The following is an 18,751-nucleotide window of genomic DNA, read 5'->3' as shown; positions in this document are numbered from 1 at the left end:
AGGGCATTTAAGGGACTTTTAGACAAGCACATAAATATGCAAGGAATGGTGGGATATGGACCAGTGGCAGGCAGAAGGGAATGGTTTAATTTGGTATCATGTTCGGCACAATGTTGTGGGTCAAACAGCCATTCCTGTGCTGTACAGTTCTATGTTCTTTGTTCTAAACTATACAAAGTTGTGAAAACAGCCCAATCCATCACTCAAGTCAACCTTCCATCCATTGACTCCATCTATACTTCTTGCTGCCTCAGAAAGGCATCCAACATAATGAAAAATCATTCCTGGTTATAATCTCTTCCAATCTCTTCCAATCTCTTCTAACCTCTTCCCTTGAGCAAAAGAAACCAAATCTTAAATACATGTATCAACAGATTCAAGAGCAACTTCTTCCTCTAATGTTATTAGACTTCTGAATGGACCTCTCAAATTTAAAAGTTAAAGTTGGCCTTGTGCACCTTCTCTGCTACCATAACACTGTATTCCTTGACCTGTTCTATTACCCATATGTACTTTGTGTGGTATGATCTGCTGGTATTGCATGCAAAACAAAATTTTTCACTGTACCTAGGCATACATGGCAATAATAAATCAAACACAAATGAAAAGTCTTTGGACTAGCTGGTACCAGGTGCTTATCTAGGTTTTTCAAGGGTACTTCTTTCCAAAACTGTCTTTGTGCCTAGCACTGACTGTGTACAGGAATCTAATTAAATTCTCAATGTTTAACAAAGTAAAATCACTGCAAATTGAAACTACTACCACTCATATTGTATGAACATATATATGTGTATATGTAATTATAATTGCCTAAAGAGTCTTAACTAAGAGGGATTGAGCTTTCCCTTTCTTTTCCCACATTAAATAGTTGAAATAACTGCATAGATGTTGGTATCTCTTCACCAAGTCACTCTTTATTTACTTATGCACAGTACACTGGATGTGGCCAGTCAACTCAAATTTAGTCCCCTGAACTGAAGGGATTTGAAATCACCTGTTTATATTGGTCAGCCAAGACTCCCTGATTGGCCCAGGTAATAACCTCAATCAAGGACCTCATAGTCAACAAGGTCCACCTGGTTCAAATCACCACAATCGTGAGCTCTAAATTCACATGCTAAAAGGCTTTCATCCAAGCTTCCCTTATCAGAAATGTCTAAAATTTTGATCTGGTTGCTATGAGTACAAAGGCCATGACTCTGACTGTGTAAACTACTGCCTCAGCTACCAATTCTCTTCAGGCATCTTATGACAGCCTAAAACTACAGGCTGCCATATTATGTTACTTCAGCCATGGGCAGATCCAACACTCCCCACACACTTTGATCCCTTTAGCCTAAGGATTGTATCTAAATTAATTTTGAAAATATTCAGTGTTTTGGCCTCAACTGCTTTTTGTGGCTGAGAATTCCAAAAACTCACCACTCTGTGGGTGAATAAATTTCTGCTTATCTCAGTCGTACATAGCCTACCCAATTTTCTCAAACTGTGACTCCTGGTTTTGGACTTCCCAATCATCGTGAACTTCCTTCCTGTTACTTTCCTGTCTGGTCCTGTTAGATTTTTATAGGTTTCTACAAGATTCCTCCTTAATCTTCTAAACTCCAGTGAATACAGCGTGAACCAATCAAATCTCTCCTCATACATCTGTCCTGCTGTCCAAAGAATCAGTCTAGTAAATATTCATAGATCTCACTACATAGCCAGAACATCCTTCCTCAGATAAGGAAACCAAACTGCATACAACATTCTAGGTGTTTTCTCACCAAGGTCTTTTACAAGGCTAGTTTACAACTTGGAAAGAGGCCCTTTGGCCCATCGTGTCCATGCCACCAAGCACCTATCTATTTTAATCCCTTTTTCCAGCACTTCTCCAATAGCCTTGTATGTTGTGGCATTTTGTGTTTATCTAAATGTTTCTTAAATATTCTCATACCATTCTTTTAGGCAGAGAGTTCCTGATATTTGTTCATGTTTCCAAAGAAACTCTCTAGAGTATGTAAAATAGCGCTTGAGCAAAAATATCTAAAAACTTGACAAACAAAAAGAAAAACAAGGGCCACCAAACATGCAATGATTAGAACATTTCATGCAATAGTTAAAACATCAGTGATATTGCCTTTGCAGGGTGAATGTGAAAGTGAAATTCAGTTGTCTACAAAACCTAGTTAAGAGAGCTAGTCAAGAGATTTACTAATGGACACTCCTGATCACAGGAAGAAGAATTAATTATATAATGTGAATATGCTGACATAACACTATTGTAAGGAAAAGACTAAAAATGCACAAAAGTGTCAGGTGATAACATTAGTGGAAGATGATAGAGATAATGAAATAAGGTGGAAGGTGAGATAGATAGCTCACAAAGCAAACCTTTGACAATTACCAATATTGAATTACTAGGTCATTTTGACTCCATGTTCCCATATTTAGAGGCAGGACAAGGTGAAGACCTAGTGGAGATTTCTTAGAAAACATAAGGAAACCTATAAATATACACCTGAATGTGATACATTTTCTAGATATGATGCACATGTAGGAAACTCAGTGCTGATAAAACAACATCTTTATTGGTGAGCCCAGAGGAGCAAGCTCAGGTAGAAACAGAGATTCAATACATGCTGAAGAATCACTTGATTAAACCTAGCTGAAACAGCTGGAATTCACCAGCAGTATTGGTTGCTTAACTGGATGGATTAACTACATTTTCTATAGAGCACAGGATATAATTATGAAAATAGATTCATATCCAATTCCTCAGTTCTAAGATTATATTACGATTATTAGTAGTGCTTCATTTCTTTATAAAATTGATTTGTTGAAGGGGACTGGCCAATTTTATCAATGTTAAGGCCTATTGAGATGCTTGCCTGTCATCAAATAGATTATATCACATTAAGGCATGCTGTTTGGTTTTGGAAATGCTCCAGCTATATTTCAGAGACTTATGAATCAAATCATAGCTTAAGAATTGAATTGTGTTGATCATTTAGACCCATGGTCTCCAATATCATGGAGATTACAATCAACTGCTCAATTATAAAAGTGTGTATTGATAAGAATGTTCGAAATGAAAGTCAATTGCATGCACTGTTTCTTAATCTGAGAGCAGTATCATTACATTTGTGTTAATACATGGATGCAAATGCAACTGTCTGGCTTTGCTGCATAAGGATTGCTTCATGTCCTATGCCATTGTGATAACACTAGGTTGACTTCATCATTTACTAACAGTATTTCAGCACTGGCATTGCTGTCACTTGCTACTTGATTTTAGTCATGCTGTTTCTTGTTCAATGCCTCAATGCTACATCTCCTTGACAATGCACTTACATAATGGTTCACAGTCTGAGTACAAATTAGGCAGGAATTTTCCTAAATAATTGATGAACCAAATTAATTATTGCATTTTTATTGTAACTGTCGATTACTACTTTAATACATTTTGGGGATCTAGATAAAGACCTTTAGCTTCAACATATGACCTGTACACTTGATTTTGAACATCCTTAATTGTAATTTATTGTGTGTTCATATGCAGTTTCATCTAGTGGGTTCTAAATAGCAGTCCCACTAAATTTTGTTCATGGACAGTAATGAGTTCTTCTAATCAATCATCCACTATAGACAACTCTCAGAAGTTCACTAACTCATGTTGTCTGCATTGATATTTCCCTGGAGCCATGGAAATACCTAGAAACATATAGAACCATTTGCATCTTCTGAACAGCATCCAGAATGTAGTTAGAAAGGTGCTGCTTTTATTTAGTTTGACCTGTCAGTGACCATCCTTCACATTTGGGTTAGTGCAGATTTTGCTTTTGTAAGTTGTGACAAGTTTTCTAATTTCATGATTGGTAATGAAGCAAGGAGGTCTCTTCAGAACTTTATTTATATCCTCTGGCTCAACACATACTCTTAGTTTTCCAAGTATGTAAAGACAATGGTAAGAGAGGAGGCTGCAAGTTCTAAAATTTTACTGAGAACAGGAAATGCCTTTACAGTAAGAAAAGCAGTAACAAGAGAAGAGGCACAAAGTTCAATACGAAGGCAAAGTTAAGGGAGTGGCTTCATTGTTAATACAATGCTGAGGAAAGAATCTGAATTTAAATGAAAAGGTTTCGGAGGAAAATAGTTAATTCCTTTGATTGCAAATGAAACATTCTTGGGGAGTATCTTTAAATAGCTGAAAGTTAGAAAAATTCATTTTTGTAGAAATACTTATTTAGATTTAAGTCAGAAATATGAGCAGCAGGGAAGCAAAATTAAGCCAAAGTAAAATAAACTAATAGATGCTTACCATAGTAAAATAAAGGTAGCACAGTGGCTCAGTGGTTAGCACTGCTGCCTCACAGTGCCAGGGACCTGGGTCCAATTCCAGCCTCCGGTGACTGTGTGGAGTTTGCATATTCTTCCCTTGTCTGTGTGGGTTTTCTCTGGGTACTCCAGTTTCTCCCCACAGTCCAAAGATGTGCAGATTAGGTGAATTTGCATTAGGAAATGTAGAATTGGAGTGTAATCAGAGATAATGGAAACTGCAGATGCTGGAGAATCCAAGATAACAAAGTATGGAGCTGGATGAACACAGCAGGCCAAGCAGCATCTTAGGAGCACAAAAGCTGACGTTTCGGGCCTAGACTCTTCATCAGAAAAGGGGTGGGATACTTCTCAGGGGGTCCATGTGAACTTGATGGGCAGAGTGGCCGGCTTTCATACTGTAAGGATTTTATAGAAGAACTTAAGACACAGCAGGGATGCATGGTCATGTGGAACATGTGATCTGTAATATATGAGCCATTGAGTCTTCTGACCTAAATGCTAGCATATGCAGAAAGTTGTGAACCAGCTGCAAAAGCTAGAGTTACTGGTTTCAGCTCAATAGCAGAGATTGGTGTTGGCTATGGTGCATTTGCAGGAGGTGGCCACACCACAGATTAGAAGCATGGAGAAAGAATGGAATGGGTGACTATCCAACAATCCAACGGAACAAGGCAGATTGTTTCAGAGTCTCCTGAGGTCCTGCTCTTTAATTAATTTCCATTTGTGCTGGTGAGGGTTGAAATACAAGAATTGAGTGATTGAACACGTAGCTGGTAAACTGGTGTCGGAGGGTGGGTGTCAGATTTCTGAGATGTTGGAATTGGTTCAGTGAATTAAGAATCTCTGCAACATGGATTGTTTCAACCTGAACAGACCCTGATGAATACCATTGAAGCAAGATTTCCCAATGTAACTGGGGAGACTTTAAACTAGAATGACAGGGCAATGTGATCCTAAGGTGCAGACTCAAGTAGCACAAATTCAGAGGGATTGAGATGTCAAATAAGTGGAAATGATAGGCTTGACTAGGAAAAGAAAAGGTCAGTTCTGCTGAGAGCAAAGCCAACTAGACACAAATGAAACACAATGAAAATGGAGGACAGAACTCATGTTCAGAAATTGTTCAACTCAATATTGAGTCCCGCAATTTGTAAAGTACCTAAGTCAAAGATAAAAGTTGTTCTTCCAGCATGTGTTGAGCTTTGCTGGAGCACTGTAGCAGGCCTGGAACAGAAATGTTGATATCGGAGCAAGACAGTTATTGAAATGGCTGAAACACTGGGGTCATTCTTACAGACAGAACAGAAGTGTTTTGCATGTACCCAAACTCTCCTTTACTATTGTTATCACTAACACTGTCCTTGTCTTTTCCTCTGGGCACCCGTCATTATCTGTTCCACTTGCCCCTCATTCCCTGTTGTCAACAGCATAGAAAACACTATTTTCTAATCTGTTTCAGTTCCAAAAAAGAATCTTCAGCTGTGAAGTATTAATTGTTTCTCTATCCACAGATGTTACGAGTCATAGAATTACACAGTGTGGAAACAGACCCTTCGGTCCAACTTGTCCATGCTGACCCGATAAATTAATCTAGTCCAACTTGCCAGCATTTGGGCCATATCTGTTTCAACCATTCCAATCTATGTGCCCATCTAAATATCTTCTAAATATTGCAATTGTACCAATCCCTACCACTTGGTCTGGCAGCAAATTCCATAAATGCACCACCCTTTGTGTGAAAAGGTTGTGCCTTGGGTCCTTTTTAATTCTTTCTGTTCTCTTTGAAACTTCTGTCTTCTTGTTTTGGACTCCCCTATGCTGGAAAAAAGATGTTGTCTATTCATCCTATCCATGCCCTTCATGATTTTGTAAACCGCTACGAGGTCACCACTCGACCTCACCTCCAGCAAAAATAGCCCTAGCTTAATCAGCATCTCCCGATAGCTCAAACCCTCAAAACCAGCAACATCCTCATAAATCTTTTCTGAACCCTTTCAAGTTTAACAACATCTTCCCTGTAGCAGGCAGTCCAGAATTGAATGCAGTATTCCAAAAATTCTTGGACATTCCAGAAGAATGCTCCACCCTCACCCAGTTTCCCAGCAAATACAAGAACAGTTTGTATGAATGCAGCATATCGAACAAAGTGAAACATCCGTAGAGGTCCCACACTTGTTCTCAACTGCCCAGGAAGATTCCAGCCTCTGTCCTTCACGTGGTCCACTTTAACCTCCCCACCCAAGCCTGAGTAATCACAGAGAATTAGCAGCTCAACAGCTGACTTCAGTTATCAGAGAGATAGGGTGAAGATATCATTCATGTCAGAACTGCTGAGTAGACACATCTTGTTGAAACTCTTTGCATCCAAAGAAATACCACAGTTAAAGGAAATGAACTTTACAAATTGTCCTGATGAGTAAAAGGCTTCAATAAATTGTGTGCATTTTTTTCTGCAATAGGCAAATTTTGTACAACCCAAAGAGGATTTTACTAATTACTCTTGGTTCAGTTATTGTATCATAAGATGTTCCTATGCGAGGATTTACTAATAATACTGCTTAAGTTATTGCACAAAACATGTTCCTATTATATTGTATATCAATAATATTACATTTATTACTGTAATAGAATGTGGCCAGATTCCAGAATATGTCAATTATACTGGGTGAGTTACTGGAATAGAACATGTCCCCATTAAAGTATCTACTCAATAATAATGGGTGTTACCATAACATAATATTCTTATTCTTCTGTACAGCACTGAGTCAGTTATCATAACTTAAACCATTCCTAACATACTGTGTAATAATAATGCTGGGCAAGTTATTGTAACTTAACCTGGCCTTTGCATACAATACTGTATATTAAACATGGCAGAACAGTTTTTATAACATAATGTGTTCCAAATATACTAAGTCATATCAGTAAAATTAAAGACACTGACAGAGTGGTAATTATTTGTTAGAACATAGGTTCAAGAAGCAGTAGAACTGATCAGGAAAGATCAACTTCAGAGAACTGAGTTAGACACTCACTCAGCCACCTCACTATTAACCAGCTGTATAGTGTGGGACAGAGGGAGCATTGAACTCTGATTTCTCATTTAACATAGCCATAGTCAGACAACAGTGTGCTAAGAGTATATCTGTGATACACACTGCAGCCATGAATTTCCAGGCCTAAGTGTTTCCCAGGCTGTTACAGTGGCATCTGAGAGAAGTGCTCCACTCCTGTCAGAGTGCAGAATCCACAATGCATAGGGAACAACACTGAATCCCAACATCTCTAGTAAGCAATATATGGACCATTTTGGCTCAACCTAAATCATAGAAAAGGAAAAGGATATAGCTTCATGATGAAACCATGAGTAGTTACAATTTGTAATTCACCTATATGTGACATACAGTTGGCTGATTATAATCTAGCTGTATGTGAGACACAGTCTGCAGTTTCTAAAATACCTGTGCCCAAGATGCAGACTGCATTTTATAAATCACTACACCGAAGACACAGTCTGCGGTTTATTATGCACCTGCACCCAAAACACAGTCTGCATTTTATAATCTAAATGTACCCGAGACACAATCCACAGTCTATAGCCCACCTGCACTCAAGATACAATCTGCAGCTTATAATTTACCTGTGCTCAAGACACAGCCTGCAGTTTATACCCAATCTGTACAAGAGTCACAGTCTACATTTATAATCGACCTGTACCCAAGTCGGAGTTTTCAGTACATAATCAGCCTCCACGTAGGACTCTGCAGATTATCAACTTTTGCTGAAGATATAATCTGCAATTTATAAGCCGTCTGTATCTGAGAGACAGTCTGCCTGTTACAATCCAGCTGTATCTGAAAGACAGTCTGCACATTATGATCATAGAATCCCTACAGTGTGGAAACAGGCCATTAGGCTCAACAAGTCCACACTTCCCCTCTGAAGAGCATCCCACCCAGACTCATTCCCCTAACTTCCCATGTCTAACCCACCTAACCTAAACATTTCTGAACACTATGGACAATTTAGCATGGCCAAGCCACGTACCTTGCACATCTTTGGACTGTGGGAGGAAACTGGAGCACCGAGACAAAACCCACGTAGACACAGGGGGCATATGTAAACTCCATATAGACAGTCGCCTGAGGCTGGAATCGAAACCAGGTCCCTGGCGCTGTGAGGCAGCAGTGCTAACCACTGATCCACTTAGCCATTATAACCCAACAGAATCTGAAACACAGATTGCACGTCATAATCCACCTGTATCTAAGAGACAAGCTTCACATCAGAATCCAACAGAATCTGCAATACAGTCTGCAGGTTATAATCCAACTGTTTCTGAGAGACAGTTGGCATGTTATTATCCACCTGTGTCTGACAGACAGACTGCATGTTATTACTCAATGGTATCTGAGACACAATCTGCAAGATGAAATCCAGCTGTGTCTGAGAGACTGTCTGCGCTTTTTATTCCGGGCTGTATCTGAGAGATAGTCTGCAGTTTATAATCCAACTATATCTGAGAGGCAAACTGCACATTATAATCCAACTCTTTTTGAGAGAAAGACTGCACCTATTAATCCAGCTGTATCTGTGAGACAGTCTGCAAATAACAATCCAACTGTATCTGAGAGACAACAAAGTGTGAAGCTGGATGAACACAGCAGGCCAAGCAACATCTCAAGGAGCACAAAAGCTGATGTTTCAGGCCTAGACCCTTGAAACATCAGCTTTTGTGCTCCTGAGATGCTGCTTGGCCTGCTGTGCTCATCCAGTTTCACACTTTGTTATCTTGGATTCTCCAGCATCTGCAGTTCCCATTATATCTGAGAGACAGTCTGCATGTTATAATCCAGACATTCTACACATTATAGAACAAAGAACAAAGAATAAAAAAGAATACAGCACAGAAATAGGCCCTTTGGCCCTCCAAGCCTGCAATGACACATCTTGCCCTTCCATATTAAAACTGTCCTCACTCACCGGATCTATATCCCTTTATTCCCTTCCTGTTCATCAATTCGTCCAGGTGCTTCTTGAATGCTGTTATTGTGTATTTTTCCACCATCTCCTCAGCGCATTCCAGGCACTCATCACCCTTTGTGCGAAAATTCGCACATCTCTTTTAAACTTCCTTCATTGCAACCTTGAACCTGTGTCCCTCAGAAATTGACCCCTCCAAATGGGAAAAAGCCTCAAACTTTCCAGTCAATCCGTGCCATTCAAAATCTTATAAACTTCTCTCAGGTCGCCCCTTAACTTCCTGCGTTCCAGTGAAAACAAACCCAGTCCATCCAATCTCTCTTCATAGCTAACAACGCCTATACCAAGTAAGATATCTTGGTAAACCTTTTCTGTACCTTCTGGTAATGTGATGACCAGAACTGTACACAATATTCTGTTGGCCTAACTAAAGTTCTATAAAGCTACAGCATAACTCACCTAACCTTATTCTCAATGCCCCTTCCAATGAAAGCAAGCATGTCATGGGCCTTTTTTACTACCTTATCTACCTGCGCTGCCACCTTCAGTGGCCTGTGGACCTGCACAGCCAGATCTGTCTGCATATCAATACTCCTAAGGGTTCTGCCATTCACTGTATAATTTCCAACTGTACTTGCCCTTCCAAAATGCATCACCTCACATTGTCGGAATTAAATTCCATCTGATATTTTTCTCTCCATGCCTCCAACTGCTCTATATCCTGCTGTATCCTCTGACAATCCTCCTCACTTGCCGCAACTCCGCCAATCTTTGTATTGTCTGCAAACTTACTAATGAGACCAGCTACATTTTCCTCTGAATCAATGGTGTTGATCATGAACCGCAGAGTCCCGGCACTGATCCCTATGGAACTTCACTAGTCACAGCCTTCCATTCCAAAAATGCATCCTTCCACCATACGCTCTGTCTCCTATGACTAAGCGAGTTCTGCATCCATCTTGCACATTTTCCTCTGATACCACGTGACTTTACCTTGTGTACAAACTGCCACGAGCATATAAGTAGTAATAACCCAGGTGTATCTAAGAGACAGTCTGTACTTTTTTGTTTCCCATTGTATCTAAGAGACAATCTGCATGTTAAAATCCTGTTGTATTTGAGAGACAATCTGAATGTTGCAATACAATTGTGTCTGAAAGACAGTTTGCAAGTTATCATTCAATGGATCTGAGAGACAGCCTGGACCTATTCATCCAACTGTATCTGAGAGACAGCCTGGAAGTTATAATCCAGCTGTATCTAAGAGACAGACTGTATGTTGTAATATGGCTGAATGTGAGAGACGTCTGCATGATATAATTCAACTGTATCTGACAGACAGTCTGCATGTTATAATCCAACTGTATCTGAGAGACCGCCCGCACGTTATAATCCAGCTGTATATGAGAGGCAGCCTGCAGATTATAATCTAGCAATATCTGACGGACAGTTTGCAGGTTAATATACAACTGTATCTGAGAGACAATCTACAAATTATAATCCAGCTATATTTAAGAGACAGTCTGCATGTCACAATTCAGCTGTAACTGACAGGCAGTCTTTATGTTATAATCCAGCTGTATATGAGAGGCAGTCTGCAGATTATAATCTAGCCATACTTGATGGACAGTTTGCAGGCTAGTGTACAACTGTATCTGAGAGACAATCTGCAAATTATAATCCAGCTGTATCTAAGAGAGGCTTGGGGACCGCTTTGCAGAACACCTCCGCTCAGTTCGCAACAAACAACTACACCTCCCAGTCGCAAACCATTTCCACTCCCCCTCCCATTCTTTAGATGACATGTCCATCATGGGCCTCCTGCAGTGCCACAATGACGCCATCCGAAGGTTGCAGGAACAGCAACTCATATTCCGCTTGGGAACCCTGCAGCCATATGGTATCAATGTGGACTTCACCAGCTTCAAAATCTCCCCTTCCCCCACCGCATCCCAAAACCAGCCCAGTTCGTCCCCTCCCCCCACTGCACCACCAACCAGCCCAGCTCTTCCCCTCCACCCACTGCATCCCAAAACCAGTCCAACCTGTCTCTGCCTCCCTAACCTGTTCTTCCTCTCACCCATCCCTTCCTCCCACCACAAGCCGCACCCCTATCTCCTACCTACTAACCTCATCCCACCTCCTTGACCTGTCCGTCTTCCCTGGACTGACCTATCCCCTCCCCACACCCCCACCTATACTCTCCTCTCCACCTATCTTCTTTTCTCTCCATCTTCAGTCCACCTCCCCCTCTCTCCCTATTTATTCCAGAACCCTCACCCCATCCCCCTCTCTGATGAAGGGTCTAGGCCCGAAACGTCAGCTTTTGTGCTCCTGAGATGCTACTTGGCCTGCTGTGTTCATCCAGCCTCACATTTTATTATCTTGGATTCTCCAGAATCTGCAGTTCCCATTATCTCCGTATCTAAGAGACAGTCTTCATGTCATTATTCAGCTGTATCTGAGAGATAGACTGCATGTTATAATCCAGCTGTATCTGAGACACAGTCTCATGCATTCTATGTCCTGCAGGATTTCTCCAACATTTCCTGTTTTTATTTCATAGTTTTGTCAGCTGCAGTGTTTTACTTTTACTTTCCTTTGATTCTTACCCAGGCTGCATGAGAAGGAAACAAGGGATGCATGTGTGTTTAAATGGTACATTTTATGACCTCAGGGCATCCCAAAGCAATTTACAATGAAGGTATACATGAAGCATTCTCACTATTATAATATTGGTAGAACAGCAACCATCTTCCACAAACTAAACTGTGATAATGACAAGATAATCTGCTCTTAAGATGTTGATTGAGGGATAAATATTGACCAGGAGTCTGGGGATAGCTTCACTGCTTTTCTCTGGAATAGTGCTGTGGAATCATTTGCATACATCTGGGAGAGCTGATAGGACCTCAGTGCGATGTTTCATCTAAAATACAGCATCTGCTAATAAAAGGGCTCTCCCTTGGTATTCCAGTGGAGTATTAGCAAATGATTTTGACATCCTGTCCCAGAGTGGTATCTGACTCTACAACTTTTTTGGCTCAGGCAAGGTTGTTACCAACTGAACCATGGTTGACATGATTACTTACAGCAGCAGTCTCTAACAAGCAATCTTAACTGGATTCAAGAATAGGGAAGCAGCAAGTATTTAAATAAAGACAAATTGCAGAACTCTGAAGGACAGAAAGGTCTGCATGCCTTGGTACAAGGATCAAAAAAGTCATTGCATAAGTGCAGCAAATGATTAGGAAGGCAAATTCAATATTGTTGCTTATTGCAAGGGAGATAGAATATAAAAATAAGGATGTTTTGCTACATTTGCACTGAGCATTGGTGCGGTCACATCCAGAATACTTAGGCTATTTCAGCCTCATCATTTAGAAAGGATTTAAATGTATTCGAGACAGTACAAAAAAAGCTAACTTGACCGATACCTGAAATGGAAGTGAGGATGGGGACGGTGGTGGAAGAAAAATTTGCAGTTGCCTTATAATGGAGGGACCTGTATCCATAGTTGTTTATAAAAATGACAGGTGGTTTTATAAAATCATAACATCCTGAGTGAACTTGATATGTTAAATGAAAAGGATAGTTCCACTTGTGAGAGAGAGTAGCATTGGGGGAAATAGTTTAAAGTTAAGGGGTCATCCAATTATGACAGATATGAAGAGCAGATGTTCATGAATCTTTGGATTCTCTTCCCCAGAGAGTGGCAAAGATGGGGTCATTGAAAACTTTTAAGGCAGGATTAAATAGATTAGTGACAAACAAGGGAATGAAAGGTTATTGGCGATAGACAGTAGGTATGATCTTAGCGAATAATGGAGCAGGCTCAAGGAGCTGAATTACTTTCTCCTGCTCCTAATTCACATATTCATATATTTGTATGATCTGGAATCCAGGTTGAGTTTTCCCTTTTGATCCTGAGGCTAGATTTTTCATATAGGGAATTGGGAGTTAGGCTCATAATGCATTAAATTATTACATAAGTAGCTTGCAGAACAAGCTAACAAAGTGCGGAGCTGAATGAACACAGCAGGCCAAGCAGCATCTAAGGAGCACAAAAGCTGACTTCTCAGGCCTAGACCCTTCATCAGAAACGGGGAATGAGGAGAGGATTCTGAAATAAATAGGGAGAGGGGGGAGGCGGACAGAAGATGGATAGAGGAGAAGATAGGTGGAGAGGAGAGTATGGGTGGGGAGGTAGGAAGGGGATAGGTCAGTCTGGGGAGGACGGACAGGTAAAGGGGGCGGGATGAGGTTAGTAGGTGGGAAATGGAGGTGGGGCTTGAGGTGGGAGGAGGGGGTAGGTGAGAGGAAGAACAGGTTAGGCAGGCGGGGACAAGCTGGGCTGGTTTTGGGATGCAGTGGGGAGAGGGGAGATTTTGAAGCTGGTGAAATCCACATTGATACCATTAGGCTGCAGGGTTCCCAAGTGGAATATGAGTTGCTGTTCCTGCAACCTACTGGTGGCATCATTATGGCACTGTAGGAGGCCCAGGACGGACATGTCGGGAGCGGGAGTTGAAATGGTTCGCGACTGGGAGGTGCAGTTGTTTATTGCAAACCGAGTGTAGGTGTTCTGCAAAGCGGTCCCCAAGCCTCTGCTTGGTTTCCCCAAAGCCACACCGGGTACAGCGGATGCAGTATACCACACTGGCGAATGTGCAGGTGAAAATCTGCTTTATGTGGAAAGTCATCTTAGGGCCTGGGATGGGGGTGAGGGAGGAGGTGTGGGGTGGGTGTAGCACTTCCTGTGGTTGCAGGGGATAGTGCTGGGTGTGGTGGGGTTGGAGGGGAGTGTGGAGCGGACAATGGAATCGCAGAGCGAGTGGTCTCTCTGGAAGGCAGACAAGGTTTTGGTGGGGGGGTATGTGAGGACGAGGGGGATTCTCTTTTGGCGGTTATTGCGGGGGCGGGGTGTGAGTGATGAGGTACAGAAGACCCCTAGTCCTCACACACACCACTCCACTAACCTCCGGATACAACGCATCATCCTCTGACACTTCTGCCATCTGCAATCCAACCCCACCACTAAAGACATTTTTCCAACCCCGCCCTTGTCTGCTTTCTGAAGAGACCACTCTCTCCGCGACTCCCTTGTCCGTTCCACATTCCACTCCAACCCCACCACACCCGGCACTTTCCCCTGCAACTACAGGAAGTGCTACACCTGCCCCCATACCTCCTCCATCACCCCCATCCCAGGCCCCAAGATGACTTTTCACATCAAGCAGATGTTCACCTGCACATCTGCTAATGTGTGATATACTGCATCTGCTGTACCTGGTGTGGCTTCCTCTACATTGGGGAAACCAATGGAGGCTTGGGGACTGCTTTGCAGAACACCTACGCTTGGTTCGCAGTAAACAACTGCACCTCCCAGTCGTGAGCCATTTCAACTCCCCGTCCCATGCCTTAGATGACATGGCCATAACGATGCCACCTGTAGGTTGCAGGAACCGCAACTCACATTCTGCTTGGGAACCCTGCAGCCTAATGGTATCAATGTGGATGTCACAAGCTTCAAAATCTCCCCTTCCCCCACCGCATCCCAAAACCAGCCCAGCTCATCCCCGCCTGCCTAACCTGTTCTTCCTCTCACCTATCTCGTCCTCCCACCTCAAGCCGCACCTCCATTTCCCGCCTACTAACTCATCCTGCTTCCTTGACCTGTCCGTCCTTCCCGGACTGACCTATCCCTCCTACCTCCGCACCCATACTCTCCTCTCCACCTATCGCCTCCTCTGTCCATCTTCAGTCCGCTTCCCCCTCTCTCCTTATTTATTTCAGAATCCTCTCCCCATCCCCCTTTTCTGTCGAAGGGTCTAGGCCCGAAACATCAACTTTTGTACTCCTAAGCTGCTGCTTGGCCTGCTGTGTTCATCCAGCCCTAGACTTTGTTATCTTGGATTCTGCAGCATCTGCAGTTCCCCTTATCTCTGCAGAACAAGCTGTTGGGTTTAAATCTTTGGAAGGAATTAATCCCTTTTCTGTTATTGGGCATAGAAAAAAAGAACCATGTAGCACTGAAGTCACAACTATAATAATAACTTCGGCAGGTCTGGCAGCAACTGCGGTGGCAGAAGCAGAGTTAATATTTCCTGTTCAATACGGCTCTTTTTCAGAATCTGTGCCTTTATGTTTTTTCATGAATGGTCCCAGGGACAAGGAAGTTCAGACCTCTAGATATGTTAAAAAAGCTGGGACTGTTTTTCTTGGAGAAGAGGAGGCTGAGTAGAGATGTGATTGAAGTATTCAAAGTTACGTATTCTGTACAGACTAGGTAGGGAGAAACTACTCCCATTTGTTGGAGAATAAAGAACAAGAGGGCTCAGATCTAAAGCAATTATCAAAAGAAGCCAAAGCGATATGAGAAACAGCTTTTACTTGCAGTTACTGGTTTGAGTCTGGAAAGCACAGCCTGAAATTGTTGTGGAAGCAGGTTAAATCAAGGTACTCAAAAGAAAGTCATACTGCTATTTGAAAGGAGCAAGGTATAAGGTTATGGGAAGGAGGCAGGAGAATAATCCATGTGTAATGTTTGTTTGGAGAGCGGGTGCAAATACAATGAGCGAAATTACTTTCTTCTGTGCTATACTTATTCAGTAATTCCATGACATTAATGATTTAGCTCTAGTTCACAAATAGTTAATTTTATGTGAAATATTATCCTTTTCTTTAATAATATTTCATACGTACCTTCATCTTAATATTTTGTTCATTCTTTCAAAATTCTGCACATCGGTTATAATCTAATTCTAGAGAAATGTAAACGTTTTCTCTGTACCAAAGTAAGATGCTTTGAATAATCCTGTATATTAAAATTATAGAGGTGGCAGCAATGTGATTTGCTTTGTATGAGAATACAAATAAGAACAAGTAGAAATTATCACATTATGCATTAGACAGTTGCAATTGTAAAGGCTATTAGTACAATAATTTCACTGTTCAACTTATACCAATCTTCAACAGATTTACCAGTTTTGTTAGGTGTGGTTACAAAAACATTTTGCAACATCAAACATCAAGAATGTGCTAAATATCTACATCAAAAGTAATTCCCAGGAGTAATCTTCAAACTACATTTTATATTTTTATTGTAGATTCACCATCAGTCCACTAAGTATAAAAACATGTTGTAAAAATGTCCTCAAGTAAAGGGCTGTGTAACCACATCACAAACCAGAACACTAACTAGAAAAGATACATTCTCCAAAGAATGAAAGAACAAAGAAAAAGGTTAGGCCCATTCTCAGGTGACACATCAGCAGAAAGTACCCAATCGTGTGAGTGCAAGGTTTTCACCAAATTTCCACTTTCCTCCTTCACTTATAGTATTCCAGTGCTATTGGCACTGTTGAATGACCATTCACCACATTACGGAGGAGCAAGGTACCTTTGAGATTATTTAAATACAACCTGCAGGTGACAAAAGAGAGGTGAGCTTTGACTACTAAGTCAAAGTAGCAGGCAGAGGAAATCTTGTATTTTTTTTGAATGTAACATTGGAGATAGGAGTATAAAAGGTTAACTGAATCAGGGATAGTCAGAAGTCTCTCTAGGTAAGGATTTCCAAAAGCACTCTGCAGTTGCCAAACCCAACATATGTCTCCAAAGTCAAATTAAATTCATTGATCGGTGATTAACACTTCCAAATTAGATCTTGAAAGTTATATCATTCGGTACTGTCTACTTAATTCTTCACTACTTATACCACTAGCATTCAGAGCATTTTCGATCCCAACTTCTCATCAACCATCTTACATTCATTACCACCAAGAGATAGCTCAAAATGCTTTTGCTATTATTACAAGACTCTGAACATGCTACTATCCATCACTAATATTTGAACACCTTTGCCGTCTTTTATATGTCTTAATACTATTCTATCCTGATATGCAGCTCCTCAATGTGTAAGAACATAAGAAATAAGAGCAGGAAAAAGTCATTCAGCCCTTTAAAACAGTCCTGCCTTTGAACAAGATCATTGTTGATTTGTTCCAGGCCTCAAGTCCACTTTTGTGCCAACTCATCATATCTTCAACTCTCAATATTTCAAAAATCTATCAATCTATCTACGTCCACTTGAAATACTTTCTGTGATCTGAAACATTGCATTATGATACATTCATCATACTGCATTATTTCTTGCATACTGGTATATAAAGTGAGACAGAAATATGAGGGCAGTAGAAGGGAGTGTATTCATTCAAGGGCTCTTTCAACTGAAAGACCAAAAACTTAACGAATGGAGAGGAGTATTAGGAACTTGCAAACTGACAAGACTGGAAGATATGGCCTACAGGATTTCTCACTAACTCATCTTTTTTTCACTCTGAACTAAAATATAATCTTCACAAATAATCTATGACTAATAGCTGCTACTCTGAGCAGCCATACAACATTAAAAACCAAAAGAGCTGCAGATGCTATAAATGAGAAACAAAAACAGAAGTTGCTCTAAAAGCTCAGCAGGTCTGGCAGCATCTGCGAAATGAAAATCAGAGTTAATGTTTCACAACTAAGGAAGTGTCATCGGACCCGAAAAGTTAACTCCAATTTTCTCTTCACAGATGCTGCCAGACCTGCTGAGCTTTTCCAGCAGTTTCGTTTTTGTTCCTGATTTACGGCATCTGCAGTTCTTTCAGTTTTTAATCATTAATGATTTACAGTCATTAAGTCAGGTAGATGGCAGATAAATTGCATTCACTGGGATATCATAAATAAGGCTGACATTTTATTTCAGGTCCCTGGCGATGTCAAGGAGAATTCTCTTATAGAATGATCACATCTCTCATAATCCACAGTGTTACAGGGTGAAATATAACAAATCAACACTTCTACAAAGTAGAAGGCACAGGTTTTTTGGTATCTAAACATCCACTCCTGTCACTTTCCTTCTTTTTATCACAATCAGTTATATGCCCTCTTAAGGAATCTTGGACAGAGGAATTTCAAGAGGATGTAGTGAACATTTACACTAATAGTTACCTGGTTTAATTTCAATATCTCTACAGGAGAGATCCACAAAAATACATGGAAAAATGCTGCAGCATAATACAGCTAAAATCAACAGCAAGTGTAATGATGATAATGTAAAATACCATAACAAGATGTCAATGTTATAAGGTTACATAAAACAAACTGGATGGGAGCAGATGTTTGACCAGTTTTGTGAGTGAATGTGCGCAAAGATTAAATTCTATATTTAGAATTCTTGCAGAAAATAATGTCTCCAGCAACAGTTTGAGAGACTAAATAGAGTTAAGTGCCATATATTCCACCAAAATAAATTCTGTTCAATATCTGCTTCCATAGAAATTCTTTGTAAATCATCTTTTTCGGTTCACCCACACATTGATCTCAGTGTGAATGATTTGATTTGTCATAGGCATCTTCAGTTACCGAAACTCTTTTTTTAAATTAACATGCATTGACCAAC

This window comes from Stegostoma tigrinum, chromosome 5 (assembly GCF_030684315.1).
Source record: "Stegostoma tigrinum isolate sSteTig4 chromosome 5, sSteTig4.hap1, whole genome shotgun sequence".
Lineage (NCBI taxonomy): Eukaryota > Metazoa > Chordata > Chondrichthyes > Orectolobiformes > Stegostomatidae > Stegostoma > Stegostoma tigrinum.
This window is presented reverse-complemented; position numbering follows the sequence as displayed.